Source organism: Ischnura elegans, chromosome 12 (genome assembly GCF_921293095.1).
Source record: "Ischnura elegans chromosome 12, ioIscEleg1.1, whole genome shotgun sequence".
Lineage (NCBI taxonomy): Eukaryota > Metazoa > Arthropoda > Insecta > Odonata > Coenagrionidae > Ischnura > Ischnura elegans.
The window spans coordinates 61596277-61615255 of NC_060257.1; the positions used below are offsets into that span (position 1 = coordinate 61596277).

The 18979-nt window shown below is 38.1% G+C and overlaps 1 protein-coding gene across 1 annotated transcript in view; it reads right to left on the reverse strand.

Moving 5' to 3' along the window:
- Positions 1 to 18979, reverse strand: part of LOC124168700 (laminin subunit alpha-1) — a 229995-nt gene that overhangs the window by 66922 nt on the left and 144094 nt on the right. The gene's annotated exons all lie outside the window — the stretch shown is intronic.

The window sequence follows — 18979 nt, forward strand, 5'->3', positions numbered from 1 at the left end:
GTCCGTGCTAGACAAAAAATAATATTATGAAAAAGGAATAATGATGCAGTAATTTAAAGTAAAAAGCGCGCTTTTTATGTTTATTTTACGTTATAATTTTATGAATAAATATAATTATAAATTTAATTTGTATTATACTATTTTGAACTCAACTGCGTGATGGTATCATAACGGCGTAATTACGAAGTCTGAATTTGGGAGGGGAACACATACTTAGCCAGAGAGTGGTAGGGATTCAAAATGCTCGAGTTTGTAGATGGGGTATAGAGTTTAATATTTTAAGTGAAGGGCCCCGCACTGAAGGTTCGCCCCTAGCCCCGCACCTGCTAGTGCCGTCACTGTAATACCTTCTTGTTAAGGTATGAGTACACAAAAAGGATGTATGTGAATGTCACGATATTTACCGAAAGTCAAGTAAGTATACCATTTGCACTCACATACAAGAACGCGAAAAAAAATCCAAAACGAAAGTTTCAAAATATTACGTGCGGAAATTGAAATGTATTTTGAAAGAAATGAATCACCAATACGCACTATTTTTCCACGATTGTTGCGTTTAATAAGTGATTTATCTCACATTTAAACCAACGTTATCCGGTATATTACCAGTAACATCATTAGTGTGCAAATATGACAAAAAACAGGCTGAAAATTATAGCGCAACTCAGCACTAGGAATAAAAACAACTTCAGCAGCTTAAAGTAGCAATTCCAGCAGGTGTTACGTTACGAAGATGGTCGCAAAACTTGGGCAGTAGTCACGTCAGTCACAAGTCACCGTTCACGTGCGACCGCTAGGGTAAAAAGGTGTTAACATTTACAAGTAACCTGAAACCAACGACGACACCAAGATACAGTCGTAAGTCTCCCATAATGCTTCGCCCGTGACCCGGCTACGGCAACCCCTGAGGCGATTACGTGCGTTATCAGTGGATAAACTTCATGGTCTGCCTCACTTTGCGTGTCACACATTAGTCATCGTAGTTTTTTTTCGCTGACGAGTGCGGGCCCTATCTCAACCGCTTTAAGATTGAGGATGGTCGGGGACATAACCTTTTCAACCAGGCGTCAGCACAAATTAACCGCTCAGATGCCTCCAAAACGGCTGCCTCCAAATTAAGAGACGGATGACAGCCCATTGACAAATCCTTCGCGTTAACGATGGAGGGATAAAGAATTTTATATATTTATTTCTATTCTTTCGCCACCGAAAACAACACGATTACCCTTTTGCAGCGGAGATTTAACTTAAACAATTAAACGTACAAAAAAATCCATGCCCTGGACGGAGGCAACCTACCCAGGCGAGACTCGAACCCACGACCTCTTGTATGTCAGGCACGGACTTCATCCTGTCGCCACCGAGGCCAGCAATACTTATGATATAAAACGTCAGATAAAGAATTTTCAACAACTCCATAATAAATCCTTCGAGTTAGCCATGAAGAGATTAAGAATTTTAAATTATAACGTCTGATTATGCATTGATAGATTTAACTATTTAGGGCAAAATATTTATTCAAAAGCTTCAATGAAAATATCGACACGATCCTTATGTTTTGAGATTATTTTCAACATATTATTACCATCAGCTTTGCACTACCGGTTTATGTGGGTTTACGAGGACGACTTCAGAAACCACCACGGCCTGTCTCTTATCTGGATTAATTAACATATGAAGCCGCAATCCACATGACAACAAAATGATTTAAGAAGACTCGAACATGAGCCCGCTCCGTTCATATTTTTCTTTGGATCGCATACCGCAGTGATTGAATAATATCGCAATTTGAACTGATCAACTCAACGGAGACTTCAACAGCCAATGGATTTCACAAAAGACAAAACATCAGTGGCCCATATCTGCGATCCGGCCCAAACTTCTGTCGAAACAATTAATGCCTAACTCTCGAAAAACGTCACCGCTATGGTAAGGAATTTCTATTGTTCAAGTGATTTCCCAATGAAAAACCACAATTTTCATTCACATTACCGCAAATCCAAATCCTCACCTTGTATATATAGGTGGTTCTAGAAATATCCGGCTGAAGGACGAGGACCACTTTTTCAAATACGAATAATTACTTTCACCAGTAAGCCATACTAAAGGACTTATGGTCTAGGGTGTAGCGGTTCCCAAACGGTGGTACCCGTACCTTTTGGAGGTACGCGACGAACCAGTCGGGGGTACGCCGAAAATAATCGGTAATGGCGGACGTTACGTTCCATGATAGTAGTCTGGCAACAGGAGCGGTTAAACTATTATGCATCTTCATGCGTACAAATAAACAAAAGAGAGATCTCAATATATATTTATTCTTTCATTTAAAATATATTAAGTATGAATACTTACAGTCGAAGTAGATGTAAATAAAATACAAAAATAAATTGTAAAACAAAATAAATTACGTCAGGGTAATTGGATATCTAGTTTAACATGGTGAAAAATAATGTCTTAACCACGAATTATGTATGCATATTATATGGGGTATTTAAAACAAAATTTCTATTTATACAATCATTTATAACTAAAAGTGTCACCTTTCCGTAGTGGAATTATGTAACAAAATGTGCACGTCACATATTAGGGGGTGCAGTTATGCACATATAGAAGGGTGCGAGAGGAAACAAAGATTGGGAACCTCTGGTCTAAGGGAAAACGTTTGACGACTGTTTGCAATTCGTCAGAGAGGAGGCGAGCAAGAGAGTTATGGTAATTGGGGAAGTATTTTTTCCATGAGGACTACTTTAAAATTAATTGAGATTCCTTTTCGGTGACAATACGAATCCGAGGCCAATCTAATTGTTCCGCTATGTGTGGTCGTTTAATGGGATCATTTAGGTCACAAGTCGTAATTTGGATAGTTTCCCATTAAAATCGTTATGGTGTCAGGCATTTCTCTGTTTTTGAACATGCTGCTTTTTTCTTCTGACGCACATGATTACTTGAGTGATTCATCCGGAATTTAGCATGAACAAAATAGTTTCGGGTTCAAAAAAATACTACCCAGACAGCACAGAATCCTCCGTATCTAATTCGTATGCAGATAGTATCCATTGACTACCGCTCCGTCACTTTTCGTCAATGGATACTATCTGCATACGAATTAGATACGGAGGATTCTGTGCTGTCTAGGTATCGTCGCTACGATATTCTTCATCTGTGAAAATACGTATTCGAAGGCCAATTTAATTGTTTCGCTATGCGCGGTCGTACAATAGGAACAATCTGATAATTAAGCCTTTTTTGTCGCGTTTTACGCGGTAGAAAATTACTCCATCATCTTGATATTTTCAGGTGACGCAGAGTGCTGGAGCGCATTTGCCTGATTTTAAAGTATAAAAATTTAAAATCTGTGTTAAGTAATGAGGCAAAATTTTCGAATTTGAGAGAACAGCTGTATTTGGCCCCGAGAAAAGAAAGCTTCGTTTTCCTTAGAGCTTCTGCACTTCTGATTCTTCTTAAAACTTCCAAATTACCCACACGATGTATCCATTTGATCTTCATCATTATTCTACAACACCAAATTCCGAAAGATTCAAACCTTGATTTCTCCGTCATCATCATCATCGCCCATGCCCTATTTACTCCGTGATGTTTATTATAATTCCGTGATGTAAATTACAATTCGTAGGTATATATTTCAATGAAGGTATCATGAAGAGCCCTTATTTAAAATTAGTTAACGCAACCTCGCATTGATCCTTGCCACAATCATGGATATAATCTATAAAAGTCACTGTCATAATGTATAATGGTGAAGAAGAACGGCCTAACTGACCAGACTCACTTCTGCGAGGAAATAAGTAGCGTCTAAAAGTATATAAGAAAGTATTAATCAGGTGCTACATGCGGAGTATGTTTCTCTAAGGAAGCAAGGCTTGGACGTTGACAGCAGCGGAGAAGTCAAGAGTGGAAGCGTTAAAAATGTAGTGCTACCGAAAAATGATGAAGATAAATGGATCGACCGAGTTATTAACCCTTTCTAACCCAGAGCTGCTTTTGGGAGAAGTCAAATATCAAGATTTTTCATAAAGAAAACTTGAAAATTGTGTACTCAATCATAAATATCGTGGTAGCTAAATTATTAGTCATTACAATTAACGCCATAAAATAATGCGTAGTTTAGATATTTCCTGAATAGAGCAGAATATTTTTGATGTTGCTTAGAAGCAACATTGGGTTATAATGGGTAAATAAGTAAGTGCTGAGAAGAGTGGGAGAAAAGAGAAGTCTTCTTAAAGCCTTAAGTCGAAGACGGGACTAGTAAGTTGGCTACATTATGAGACATGATGGCCTGACGAATACAATCATAGAAGGGAAGAAGGGCTAGGGAAGTCTCCGAATGAGTTGAATAAGGATGTAAATGAGAAGAAATACGTCACTAGGAAAAGGCTAGTGGATACGCATGCATTCGATATGGTAATGCATACGATGAACGAACTTTTCACCTTTTTTTTTATTTTTTTTTTACATTTTGGATGCATCAAAATTTGAAGTGCTGGCACGACTGGTCCCATTCAACGGCCGCACACAGCGTAACAATTACATTCGTCATGGAAACGGATTGTCACCATAGTGGAATTTCCATTCGCAATCTCGAACCGACGTCCTTCAAATGAGACTCTCCCAAGATGACCGACAGGGTTGTGTGACCAAACCTCAAAAATCTTTCCGCTTCCCATACGACAAAAAGAAAAAGAAACCCACATTCAAAATCTCTCGGGGTCCTAGAGGTCAGCGATGGTCGTTTGTCGTCGCGGCGATGTGGAGACGAGAGTGAGTTGGGGCAGAGGAGGGTCAGCTCGGGTTTGGGGGCACGCTGAAGTGTCGGCGATGCGTCATTTTTTCCTTTCCCTATATAAAAAACAGCGAACCACCCACACGATGCCAGCAAAGCTGGAAAGAAGCAGACCATTATTATCGTTAAGGGGAAAATCGTTTTATGACGGAATCTCTTAAAAAGAGTTATGGGTAACGGGGAGATGGATTTTTTTCTGCTCTCCTTAGGAATGAATGGAAATTTCACTATGGCGGTAATTCGTGTCCATGACGAATCTAATTGTTACTCTGCGTGCAGCCGCTGAATGGAACCAGTCGTGCCAACACTTCAAATTTTCAGACATATTTTATTTTCTTTTCAGACTTGTAACTAAAAATAAACAAACTATAAAGCTCGTTCATCGTAAGGAAACCGTTAAGAGTAATATGCAATACTTTTAGAAGCTACTAATTTCCACTAAGAAGTGAGTCTGATTAGCTGAGCCGCTCTTCTTCAACAAAATACATTGATTATAAGGGTCACAGTCATGTTCATTGTAGGAAATAAAATGTCATAACAGTAGATTCACGGACTCTCTTATGTGGGAGTTATGTATGACCGGAAGAGGTATTTCTCGCGCATTCAAGAATGAATGGAAATTCCATCATGGCGACAATCTATACCCATGACGAATCTAATAGGGTGGTTTCCTATTATTTTTTTATTGCCTACATCGAAAGATTATTACTCCTGGAGTACGCATTTCACGCTTTTAGATTTTTTAATGACGATATCTATTTTTCGCGATTAAATGGAAAGTGAAAAATTTCAAGCGCGCGAAAACGCGACGGCTAAGCATGAATGCTAGGAAAAGCCCAGGTGACGTCATTCTGGTTCCCTCTGCCGCCGTGTGAGGTGACTTTGGGGCGAGGATATGTACGCCGGTGCGATGCAGGCTGCTAGCAGGTAGCTGCTAGCAGATAGCAGAGTACCCTGCTAGCAGGACGACTAAGTCGGGCTAGTCGAGCGACTAAGAGCGACGCATTGAAATTAATTAGCTAATAAAAGAATCTGTTCGAGACGAAAAATTCGAAAAATAAAAACAACGTAAACTGAAAGTAATTCTGTTTTCATTTAAACCATATCCAAAACAGCCCCACTATTTTATGATAATCCGATACTATTGAAGGAGCAAAATTAAGGAAAAAAGATTAAGGAATACCAGAGATCCCAAAAATACTACATCCTGCGGCTTACTCTGAGGTGAGCTCTGCCCTCTCCTATCCAAAATAACCTACGCGTTGAATCACTGATTATGTGAGAGAGAATACGATGTGCCCTTTTCCATAAATGGGCGGATGTACTTCAACATTGCCATTGCTTGAGAATGTGAGAGAATGAGAAAACATGGTCAAATGAAGACTCTTAAACACAAAACGCTTAACTCCGCGAATACGATGACCACGAAAATAACTCTCTGAGGGTGATAATGAACTCCTCGCCAGAAGAAAATAAAGCAAGAATGAGAATTTCTCCTTCCAAAAATGGAAGAATGGAAGGGATAACAGTGAGTTATGTCCTAATATATCCTCCCAATGTGTGTAAAACGCGTAGGAAATCTTCGCATGGACCAGTCGACAATTGAAGATGAATTATCACTGGTTGGGAAGGAGGGGCGGGCTGCCAAGGCGCGATTAGATTCGGGAAGGATTACGAGGATGCTAACGAGAAATGTCCATATCGGATGGCGAAGCATTAGCTGTGATTTCCTACTCCTCCCAAAACCTACCCCGTAAATCACGGCAACTTATACTTGGCTCTGGGACGAATTTTCGGAATAAATGCGTGGACCAACAGCAAAAATTAAAACAACATAAAAAGATAAAAAAAGGCATTTTCCAAAAACAGTATAATATGCACTCAAAAGTAAAATAAAGTAGATTATCACTACTCGGAGAATAAAGCGTGAGTGGTCGACTATATTTATTTGATGTTAATTTGAATAGGTGAAAAAATATTCTGCCCATAATTTCCTAAACTTGGGGAATCACTCGTTCAGATCTGATTTCCATTCGTTTAGTAAATAAATCTGCTATAGATTTTACACAATCATAGTTCATCCGTGAGGAATTAGGAGGATAACCTAATAGAAACCACCGATCAATTTTTTGTTTAAAAATAATAAGAGACAAAGTTCTTGTGTATAAAGCCATATGCTTCTTTAAAACCCTGTACTTAATTTTTAAGTGTATTTAACCAAATCGAGCAATTTGATGTAAGCATAGTTGGTATTACCTTCCGGGAATGCTGATTTTTTTGCGTAAGGTCTTCTAGGTAATTCTACCGGTTTAGTTCGCTGTATAACACCTACGTTTCAAAGGATGGCTCGTGTATCGTTATCAAGGAATCGTCCAGTTTTCGCTAACCCTGCCATAATGCGTGTTTTCATAAGCACACTGAATATTATATTGATTTTTTGCCAAAACGACATGTATGTTCTAAGATATATCAACATTTTCACTATTCTTAGACAAGTATTCCGAAAGCTGAATAAAAGGGCTGGTTTCCCTTAGCAATTCCCAGATATAATAGCGTGGATAACCTATATTTTCTGGCCGTCAGTTGATGTACTGTAGCTATAAGATTGTATATTTTGAAATTTTCCAGAAAATTACTCATACTTTGTTTCCGACACTTCAAGCTAAGACCCAACGGCTAGAGCCGCAACACGTAAACAATAATTCTGATAGAAAAGAAAAAAAAAACTTCCACATGGAATTTCCAATAGGCATCTCGTAAAGAATATACCGAATCGGAGCGAGGCCAAGATTTATAGCACGAAAACGGAATGTGTAGTTGGCATAAAGTGATAGCTGGAGAAATTTCAGTGACCGATCAAAATTATTTTCACGTTTTATCAATTTTCCGACAATCCCCCGGAGATTTCCGTTGAATCCATCCGCCTTTTACACGGGGCACACAAAAATAAAGTGGTACCAACTTAAGAATTCGTTCACGTCCTAGAAACCGCACTGTTAGAATTCAACCCGAGTCACACATCAATAAATGCCGCAAGCATTCCGACGAAGGAAAAAAATCCATGAACTTTAGCCTGGAGTAGAGGAGCACGTGAATCCGCTTTCCATCTTCGTGACTTTCAATAGGTTAAAAAAAAAACAATGCCTAAGCTCCTCTTAACATAATATTCGTGCTTAATTCAAGCCATAATCTGGAAAAATACCTAAAGATTTTAGATTATAAAAAAAGCCATCATTTTCCCCAGCGAATCTGCCTCCAGGCGTGGAGCTAGCAGAGACCACCCCAGTTTACGACCTACAGGGTGAAGAAAGGAGTTTCCCGGGCCCGAAATTCGTAATTTGGGCCCTAAATATTGCTCTTGACGCGGATGGAGGTCAGTCGGGTTGGGTCTGCGGTGTCTATAACCTTTCAGAAGGTCTCTCCGACTACGTCATTCAAACAGTGAAAGTATTATATAAATTTCAACGCTCTAATATAAATACGTATATGATTAATGCCTCCAGAGTACTTGAGAAGAAAAAGAATCACAAATATTGAAAATAAAAATCATAAAAATATTTTTGTACTATTTTTTCATCGCTCAAACAATTATTAACCATTATAGCCTTATTTTTGATGAATTTACACATTTATCTAAAGTAAATCCTTAAACTTAAGTTTAAATTGATTTATACCAAAATTTTGACGAAAATTTCGTCTAATATAATAAATCCAAATTATAAATAAATAAAACTATATAAATGACGAAAGTCTTGAAGTCTAACTAATAAAACAGGTTTGATAAAAAACTTGCATTTAACAAAGTAATTTTTAAAAACGATATACACAAAAATATGTTCGAAATATACAAAAATGAAATGTCAAATATCCTCTACATATATTAAAAGGCAAACAAATAGAACAAAAAATCAATAGAGGCCAAATAAAAATTACTGTCACTGATTATTAAGCGCCGAAAAAGTCTATGGTTCGCTCTATCCTAATGGACCTAGCCAACCTACGGGTGGACGGTAGCCTGCCGTCTACACAGCTTGCCCATCCATCTGACTTAACAGCCGATGGCCATCCGTAATTATTACGAGGTTGAAGGGAAGGGTGGCCATTAATAAGAGGATGGCTGAGGCCTCCCTGTCTTCGTGAGGAATCTCGGAAGCGGAACAGAGGGCAAATTCAGGCGAAAAATCCTAGAAGGACCCACGCAACGGAAGCAAGTTAAAGAAAAATATAAGAGGAGCCCCTGTCTAGCTGCAAAAAATCTCAGCAATTTCGGACCGGCGTCAAAATGTCTATACACTTTTTCTCTGAAATGGTCTCTTATGCTATGTACCTACTGGTTTGAAATTGGTAGCTATGGTAAGCGAAATCATGAGGAAATTTTTTAAACTATCATTGTTGATTTTGTTACTATAGCAATAGAGTATAAAAAGGCCGGTTTAATCCCAATTTCAATGAATAACTTTTAGAGTTAGTATTTTCAATAACTCTTAGTGGAATATAACTGAAGTAGATGATACGCAGGCTATCATCTACGCAGAAAAAAATACAGAGGCAAACTGAAGGAGTCAGGTGTCACAATCCTATATATTATTACAGAAGGGTCTTTTCCTATCATTCCGTATATGCTCCGTTAATACTGCACCTACAGTGATAAATGAGGTATCACATTAAACGTTGAATCACCGGCTTCTGACAAAAATGCAATCTCAATCTCGAATTTCACTATTTAACTATTAATTTGACTCAAAAGTTTCGATAAGAAATACATGTAAAGTTCGTTATTAATGCCTACAGACCTTTTTTCTATCGCACATTTTAAATTAATGATAATGTTCACATATAAATAGTTGAAACATATATCATTGGAAATAAAAATAAGTTCATATTCGTTTTCTTGCATTCGAATTTCGTTTTCCACATGATTTACGGTGAATAAAAAAATATTCATAGTAAAGGAAATTTTAGTATTTTTATAAAAAAAAACATTCATAAAAAAGCTAGAATTTTAGCATTTTTGGTTTACTGTCCCCTCGACGACCGTCAATATTGTTTATGTTGTTTGACGTCTCTTTCTAAGTCGAGTCACAAAATAAATCCTTCATCCTATATATTATTACGGAAAAGTCTGAATCAGGCGCGCAGCTAGGAATTAAGGCTAGGGGGGTTTTTAGGAGCAACTAATACTGGGAGTATGGAATACGGGAGTGCAGGTGACCTCCCCCAGAAAATTTTTAAGATGAATGGTTCAAAATGGTGAGTTTTACGGCTTTCTGAAGGATATTTTATTAATATTTACACTATTCTTTAAGTAATATTTATCCAATTAAGCAAAATAGATTAAATTTTAAAATATCTCTGAGTTCTGATGGGGTTTTATCCCCCAAACCCTCCCTCGCTGCGCCACTGGTCTCGATGATAACAAAAAATTTACAGGCACCAGCATTGGTACTTCTATTATTGTCTTTAAAGAAGTTTTGTTAATTGCTTTCCATTTTTCGGTAACAGACGTCATGATTGTTCCTATTGATACCAAACTCTCTTGCCTGTATTGTACTAATATGTTTCGCATGTTTTATCAAGAAAGCAAGTATAAAGGAAGTACTTTACGATTCACCTTCTTCTCTATTTAAAATCTAATTACACTGTTTCCTTAGCATACTTATTCCTCATACCGTGAAAGTGCGAAATTTGCGCACGGATAGCTGAGAAAAAAGAGACCACCATCCCATTTACTATAGCTCTATTATTCACAAATTAATCGGCGTAATAATTTCTGTGAAACCGGACAAGGGCCAAGCCATATTCAATCACCGATTTCCATGATATCTCCGAGTTAAGCAAAGTTGGACTCGGAGGTTAAGAGAGGGTGACCACTCATATCGTAATTATTGAAAGAACAGAGAGATGGCACTTTTCCACAGGTTTATTATTGAAAGTACGACGCGTTTCGACCGTCAGGTAGCTATCAAGTACGATTTTACTTGGTATTGTACTTGATAATGACCTGATAGTCGAAACGGGTCCTAATTTCAATAACAAACCTGTGGAAAAATACCATCTCTCTGTTACTTCAACACTTACAGGATGTCATTCCACTATACCCAGTGCTGTAGTTGGGCCGGTAGGGCGTACCCCATAAAATCCAAACTCGTTATAAGCGTACCGGTTAAACTACCTTTTTAAATCTGTAAAAAATAGCCCTACTGTGGATTGTCCAATGGATTTCAGGAAGAAAAATCGGAAATGATTATTTACTTGTTCAGAGTTATCTCGTGGCACAACTTGGAATTAATGTAAGAGTTGGAGTTTGACATTTAAATCGCGCCCGGATGTATAATACATTTTCAGCTGTTGGCAATTTTTGGTGAGTACCGCCTAAATTTTTTTCCCATCTACAGCACTGACTATATATCGTCTGCTTCTGTTATTTTTACTCATATCGTAGCTGTGTTGCTTTCGTCTGCTGTCTGCAATGAGCGGACTGGATGACCATGGGGTTGAAACAATGGACCGAAAAGGTCTACTAGAATACCGTAGGTCAACTACCAATTTATTTCAAATTGAATCTTTCGTTCGAAAAAATACGGAGTATGGCGTGGTAGAAAACTTCTTTAATGGTAGTGGCGAAAGCATTTTGTTCTCTGAAAACAGGAATAGATACCTTTCTTGTATCAAAATATCAAATTACGGTAATCAAAGCTATAGCAATACCAAGCGCTCGAAGCTGGGCAACGTGACTTCACGCGCAAAAAATGGACACTTTTTTGGAGAAAAAAATCAAGAACGAAAAATACTACGGGGCAAAGAATATATCATGAAACGCAGAAAAATATAGTCTGTTATGCTTTCTGATGCATTGAAATTGGTTGCTGCCTTCCGCAAAAGCATGAAAATATTTTCGAAACTATCAATTCTGATTTTGTCAATAATTATCAGTTTTGTTAATATAGCGATAGAGCATAAAATGGCCATTTAAATCCGAATTACAATGAATTATGTTTAGAGTTGGTATTTTTAATAACTTGTAGGGGAATATAACTGTAATAGATGATACACACGGCTATTATCTACGCAGAAAATAAATTTTTGATAAGAATCCAATTAGAATCCCACTTACGTCTCAGTACCAAAATTCTACTTCAAGAACGATGAAAATTAAGTTTGGAAAAAGAAGCAAAGAACATGAGAAGTTGCAAATAGAATTTCATAATACTTCTTACTTTGATAATTAACATACATTCGTTCACAATGGAGAATTTTTTCCCCTATACATACCAGTCTTCACTGAGAAATTTACGTATTTATTTTCTGTCAATTTTCCTAACCAACTCCCCTCCAGAATTACGTTGACCAACGCCCTTGGCTGCATTGGCACTAGCAAAATATGAGTGATTTAATTCGCAATTCAAAAATGTGTAAAATCCTATCCAATGCAAATAAAGAAACTAACTGTTTTGGTAAATACATGAGATTGATAAAAAAATGGATTATAACTTTTGAAGGCATTAAAACTTTATTGTTAAGGGCCTATATGTGTATCGTGCATAGTATGCCTAGCTTTATACGATTGTAAATTTTATATTGCAATTCACTTTACAGTCTTACAGTTTTGAATTTATGTATTTCACAAAAAATTCCTTTCCATGTTTTTCATTAGGAAATGAATATTTTTGGTTATAATTTTTTTTCACTTCCGCATTTAAGAGTTTTCGAGTTAGCCAAATTGCAAGCTTATTGCCGTACATGCCACCTTACTTCCCTGAATGGAAATAATTATCCGTATGAACATATGTAAGGTGGAAAAAATATTATAGTTAATGACATAAAAATGTTTGCGTCCCAAAATAAGGAGTAACACGGAGAACATTGTCTAAATACTATGTTTTCAAGCTAGAGAGAAATGAAAACATAAGAGCATTATTTTGCGGAATATATAAGCATATTAGCCAGTTTTTTCCTCGAACAATAAAAGAATCGAATATATTATAAGCAGTGACGTCATGGCAAAATTAGCAGTGTGCGCACTTTCCTAAAGTTTTTTTTTGGATGTTATAAATTACTTTGCATATTATTTAAACGATAAATTATGATTTACATTTTATTAAAAATTTATTGTTTTGGTTTCGAATGTTTATATTGAAATGTTTAGGCAATAAAATTGATAAAAGTGTTATTTCACTATTTTGTCGTTTGTCAACCAGTACCGGAACGGCGTTCCGGCACCATGACACCCCTGATTAAGTCGAACTATGGCAGACAAATCTCTCTTAAGTAGATGAAGTTGTAACCTCATAAATTGCTTGGAAAAAATCGTACCGATCGCCCAGTTCCTATAGGGGCCGGTAGATGGGATGCGTGCAAGGCCATCTTAGAAGTTTCGGAAGAATAAATAAGCAGATTAAAGCAGGAGACTGGAAAGATGATGGGCAGGGAGTGGGGTGGGCATAGCCTGAAATGTATAATCATGGAAAGGAATTCTGGCGAAACTCAACCAAATCCACACGAGATGGCTCCCCTGTCCATCGAACCCGGATATTTAATAATATTCCTTTCCGCTGTGTGCCCGATGGGATGAATAAATATTATTAAGCAATTTTTGGAGGAAATGGTGGGGTTCCTATCGGTGTTTACAATCTTGTCCCGAAGATGAAGACGAAGAGGAAACGTCGTATTTTGAATGAAAGAGTCGAATCGGATATGCTGTAAATAGCGCTTTGATTTTATGCGGGAGCGATGCCCCATTACTGACGGAGCCAGACTCCGTTGGAGGGTTGGGAACACGAACAAAATTTTGGGGCATGCGATCACGGGACTGATTTACGTGAGTCATACATTCCCCACGCTAAATTTTGGCAGGAAAGCGACTCCACATCAAACCTAAGCTTCAGTTCCTCAAAACGGATTTGAAAAAAAAAAACAAATTGCACAGCATGACAACAGTATTTTTTTTACAATGTGGCAGTCTAACATTAAATGCACTCTTTAATTTATTTAACATTATGGTCCCGGTAATCAATAGAAATGAATAGCGATGAATATACAATTATGAAGGCTACTTCAGTACCGGTTCTCCTTTGAGACGACCCAATAGCCTTTCATATTCTCTTATTGTAATATATTCAGTATTTTGTATTGTTTTGTTGAAATCAATGAATTTATTACACCATTTTCTTATTATTTTACCTTCATGGAATTTCGTATTAAACGCACTACCCCCATTCATTCTATCTAAACTCCTATTCTCTTCAAATACAATCAGAAGAACTAAGCGGGATGGATTTGAATTTTTCCATATTGAAAGAAACGCATGCAATTTTCCAGGATTATGAACTTTTACTGCCGACCAAGGTTTCGATGTTACTAGATACCTTCAAGGTGCAAAATAGTCCTGTTAGTTCCAATTACCATGAACGTATCTATTTCTTCCTTCCCTTCTCTTGTTTACCAAACATTCTATCCTCTAACACCATTTTTAAAATCCCCTCCCCGCTGGTACTCGCTCCATCCATGCCTTCTGCGTCCTCCATATCTTAATCTAGAAGCTGTCCCTCCTCAACCACCAAATCCAGCACTTCGTCGCGTCTACTCCCCTACGTCCACTTCACCTTCTCCACCCTTCTCCACACCCCCATCTACTAGTTACTACTGCTACTAATTTTTACTACTAGTAGAACGCCTTCAGTCTTCTCTCGTCCTCCTTCTTGAGTGTCAATATTTCCGCAACATACTCTATAAAGCGCTATACTCCAGATAAGACTTAGAAATTTCATGAGCATGATTTACACTTCGTTGCTGCACCCAGGGGCGAAGCTAAGAATCAAGGCTAGGGGGGGTTTTAGGCGCGACTAATACTTAGGGATGTGGGTTATTGTATACCCTCCAGGGTAAGCGGGAGGTGCGGGGGCTCTCCTCCAGAATTTTTTTAAAGATTAATGGTTCAAAATGGTGAGTTTTACGGCTTTTGGAGGGATATTTCATTAATCCTAACACTATTCTATAAGCCATACTAATCCAATGAAGTAAAACGGAGTAAACCTATAAATTTTTCTGAGCTCTGGGGGGGTGGGGGTTTATCCCCCAAACCCCCCCCCCCCCTAGCTGCGCCACTGGCTGCACCAAGCTACTCAAATCAGCTTTTCGCTTTAAAGGTAGCGGGAAAAAATGGAGTGGTCGAGAAAGAAATGAATTCTTCCCCATGCCAATTCTTCCGATAGGTCCCAAGTCCGGATTCCTATTCAGGGATTCGCCACCAGCGCAGAGGAAGGACCGCACATTAATCAATTCCTGGACTCTCCAACGCTTCTCCTTACGCCAAAGGGGACGAGAAAAAAAGTGGCCACACTATTCACTCTTCGACTTCTCGATCGGCGAGCGAGTTGCTAAGATTTTCACGGAGCTGAAGGACGCGTTGAAACGCCGTGGGCGGCGAATAAAAAAATGAAACTAAAAGAAGTAAAAACATACTGCTTCCTCATATTTTTCGGTGAAATACCCAACTGTGACCAAACTCTAAAGGCTGTTTTATAAACGGAACTTCATTCTCCATTCTTCTCACTACCCACATCTCGAATGCCTCCAGTCTTCTCTCGTCGTCCTACCTAAGTAATATTTCTGCACCACAAAGCGGAAGTTATTATTTATTAACGTATCCTACTGATTAATCTAGGCTTGCATGGAGTATTTCAGAAGTACTCTAGCAGTTTCCTCTCCCTTTTCAATTCACAATAAGGCCTACTCACTTTCAATCTATCTAACAGTCCTATTTTATTCCTTCCTTTCCCTCGTTTACCCAACAATCTACCCTCTAACACTTTTTTCAATATCCCTACCCGCTAAGTACTCCCTCCATCCATACCATCTATCTCTTCCGTATCTCATCCAGAAGCTGACTATACTAACCCACCATGTCTACCGTGGATTTTTTTGTTCCAGTCTATTGCTACGTCCTCTAAAAAAAATCTGAAAGGTAAATTGGCAGCATCGCCCTGAAAGAAAATTCCCAAACTCTAAACCTTTGTACTTTTTACTTTTCGCACAGGCCAGTTTATGTTGGGGGGGAATCGAATCAAAAACAAATTTTAGTATCGGAAGCGTATCAGAATGATAATTTACCTGCTATGAACAATAATATGTGTGCTAAATCAAGGCTCCGACAAAGTTCATTTCGAGCCTGACCAAGCAGCTCAAAAATACATTTAAGTGGAAATTGAATTTGTTTATAAAGTTTTTGGCGGTACATGTACATATACATTTAATTAAGTGTCCCTTTTGATGTTTTATAATCGAAAAAAAAGCATTTTCAGCGATTAATAATGTTTACGACGAGATATATCAAATTTGGAAGTTGAGTGCCGAGTTGTAAATGTCACTTATTTTTCGTAAAACCAACGTGTGATGACCCTTCCACAGCAATATAATATCGAATTCAGCTAAAAATAACATTATGCCAACCATTTCACCGAATGTTCCACGTGACTGAATGTATTCGGACAAGAATCCCGCCTGTATCGAGAACCCACGGCTGGCGCCTTCTCCCAACCACGACGTTCTTCCGCCAACGTGACCACACTGGTGGCGCGATCAATAGCACGCCCATCATATCAACTGTCAAAAATGCTTTCTCTACTGAATATGAATGCCTTACAGCGAAGGAATTGAACCATTATTTTTTTAAAGTCCCTGAATGGGCCCTCTGAATTCTAAGCAGGGAAGGATAGAATCAGCCGTCATCATTCATCCATTACTTAAAGAGTGACTTACGTCGGTCCTCAAACCTTCCCCATGCGATTGTGGTACGACGTCTGCCTCCTGAGCAGATCTACCTTTATATCTTTCTAATTTTGAGTCAAGCACCAACTACTCGACTCGAATTTTCGAGTACTCGCACATATCTACTTGTTATCGAGTCCCTAAATTCACTTCTCGAGGAACATGAAAATAATTACCGGAAGATGTTGAATTTGTAAAGCCTCAAAATATTGAAAATTAACATTGCACCAACATGATTCTATGATTTCAGAAATTGATTTATTATTCATCAACTAAAACAAATTTAGTTTTCGTTTTTTCAGTTTTTATATGAAACCTCGTATAGAACACTTGTGTGAATAAATCCATGAATTGACTTATTTTTACTCTACTTGAATAAAAAAGTTGATTCCAGCGATCAGAAGGTATGATAAAATAAGCAACGAAGGTCGCCTAAGTGTGGAGAAGGAACTCTAATCCACTGGGGAGCGGAAGGTTCGTAACAATGGGCACTCCCTTTCGCATAATAATATAAATAACAGAAAAATAAAGAGCAGTAAGAAAGCTCCGAGACGAAGCCTGTAAGATAAACAAATAGGCCTCATAATGAGGGATTAGGCCAAGGAAGATTACTAGTAGCAATGGGAGGAAAGGAGATTAGAATGGAGCAGAGCAAAGCAATCTGTGGACTGAATCACTAACGACTTTAAGCGATGGTAGGCCAAAGATTTTAGATGGTTCGAAGCCTACGCCTGCACCAAAGGAGGCATTTTAGTATCGACCAAAATGATCTATGGCTTAGAAACACGAGAATTTCCTTGCTCTGGATCGAGAAAATGGAATAGGATGTTTGGGGATACGCAATAGTATGAAAGTACTATGAAGACTTGGTATGCCATCGTACTTGGGGGTGGCGATCAAAAGCTTTTAACATTTGCCTCATGCTGAATTTCTCTTTGAGACAATTAGTTTATTCCCCTCTAGGTGAGGGTCCTCCTGATTATGTTAATTGCTTATACTCTTCTATTTTTTCCAATTTTATTTGATTATAATTTTGTTTAATCAATCAATTCCTATTATTGCATTCTTATCGTATTTTATAATTGTATTCAATTTTTTCACATCCTTTTATTCATAATACATGGACACATGTAACTATTATGAGAAATAGATGAGCTACTTTTGCTTAAATCTTATTTGTAAAATGTACTGCCGAGCAATGCCTTATTTTAATTTAATGGCAACCTCTGCATGAGATTTTATCTTCTAAGGTGCCTAATTACGCTGATTTTATAATCACTCCAAAACCGCCTTAGCTACCTGCTCAATTCATTACCAGATAATATTGATCCGTTTTTTTGCCCTTTAAACTCACTTTTCAAACTCGCCATGCCCCATTCCTCGGCTAATAAATAAACCTCCCTCTCCACCTCCCTTTCCACGCGTCTTCTATTTTTATTCTTTACTATCTTATGCCTGCACTCTTTTTCTAATTTTTTATGTTAAAATTTCATGTTTGTTCCTGCGTCACTATAAATTGGCAGAAATGCTGTATGTGAGCAACTGCTCAAATAAATAAAATAAATAAACACTGGCAGCGCATTCAAAATGGAGTCTAGCGAGGGAGAAGTAGCTTTTGAATATCGTCAAGACGTCGTGTAAGTATCGGTGGAAAGGGTTGCGGGTATATGGTAAAATTATAAGTAAAATGATCGCGTGAAATTGTCATTTCTTTCCGCCATCATTGGAGTGATCGCTGGAGCTGTCCCTCGGAAGGGATGGAAAAAAATGATCGTGCGATTCAGAATTTAAGGAGATAGGTTCACTATTGCTGATTCCAAAACATATACTTTTCGCGTATTTCAAAAACAAATTTGACATTTGATTTCCAGTGCTGTAGTTGGGCCGGTACGGCGTACCCTATAAAATTCAAACTCGTCATAAGCGTACCGGTTAAACTACCTTTTTAAATTTGTAAAAAAATAGCCCTACCGTGAATTGTCCAATGGTTTTTAGTGGGGATGGTCGGATCGGATACCCCGGATCCAAATATCCGCGGATATTGCCCTTCATCGGATACATCGGATCCAAAGTCACGGAAGATATCGGATCTGGATTCGAAATTTTAAATAATAGCTTCAGTGAATGCAACACCCCAATAAGGGTGGAAAGAGTTACGATTCTATCTTCGAATGTGCCGTCGCATGCGATTATTGTCCTACCCATGAACCGTTTTGTTTGAAAGCTCTCGCAGAGGTTACGTAGGAGAATTTCAACCGTGGAAAATAAAAAAAGGCAAAATACGACTGGCACATAGAGCGACTCTTCCCAAGAGATTGAACAATCATCGGGGGAATCTCAGCGTCAGGAATTTGAAAATGCATTTGTATCCGAAAATATCCGATCCGAAAGATCCGGCTCCGAAAATCAAGG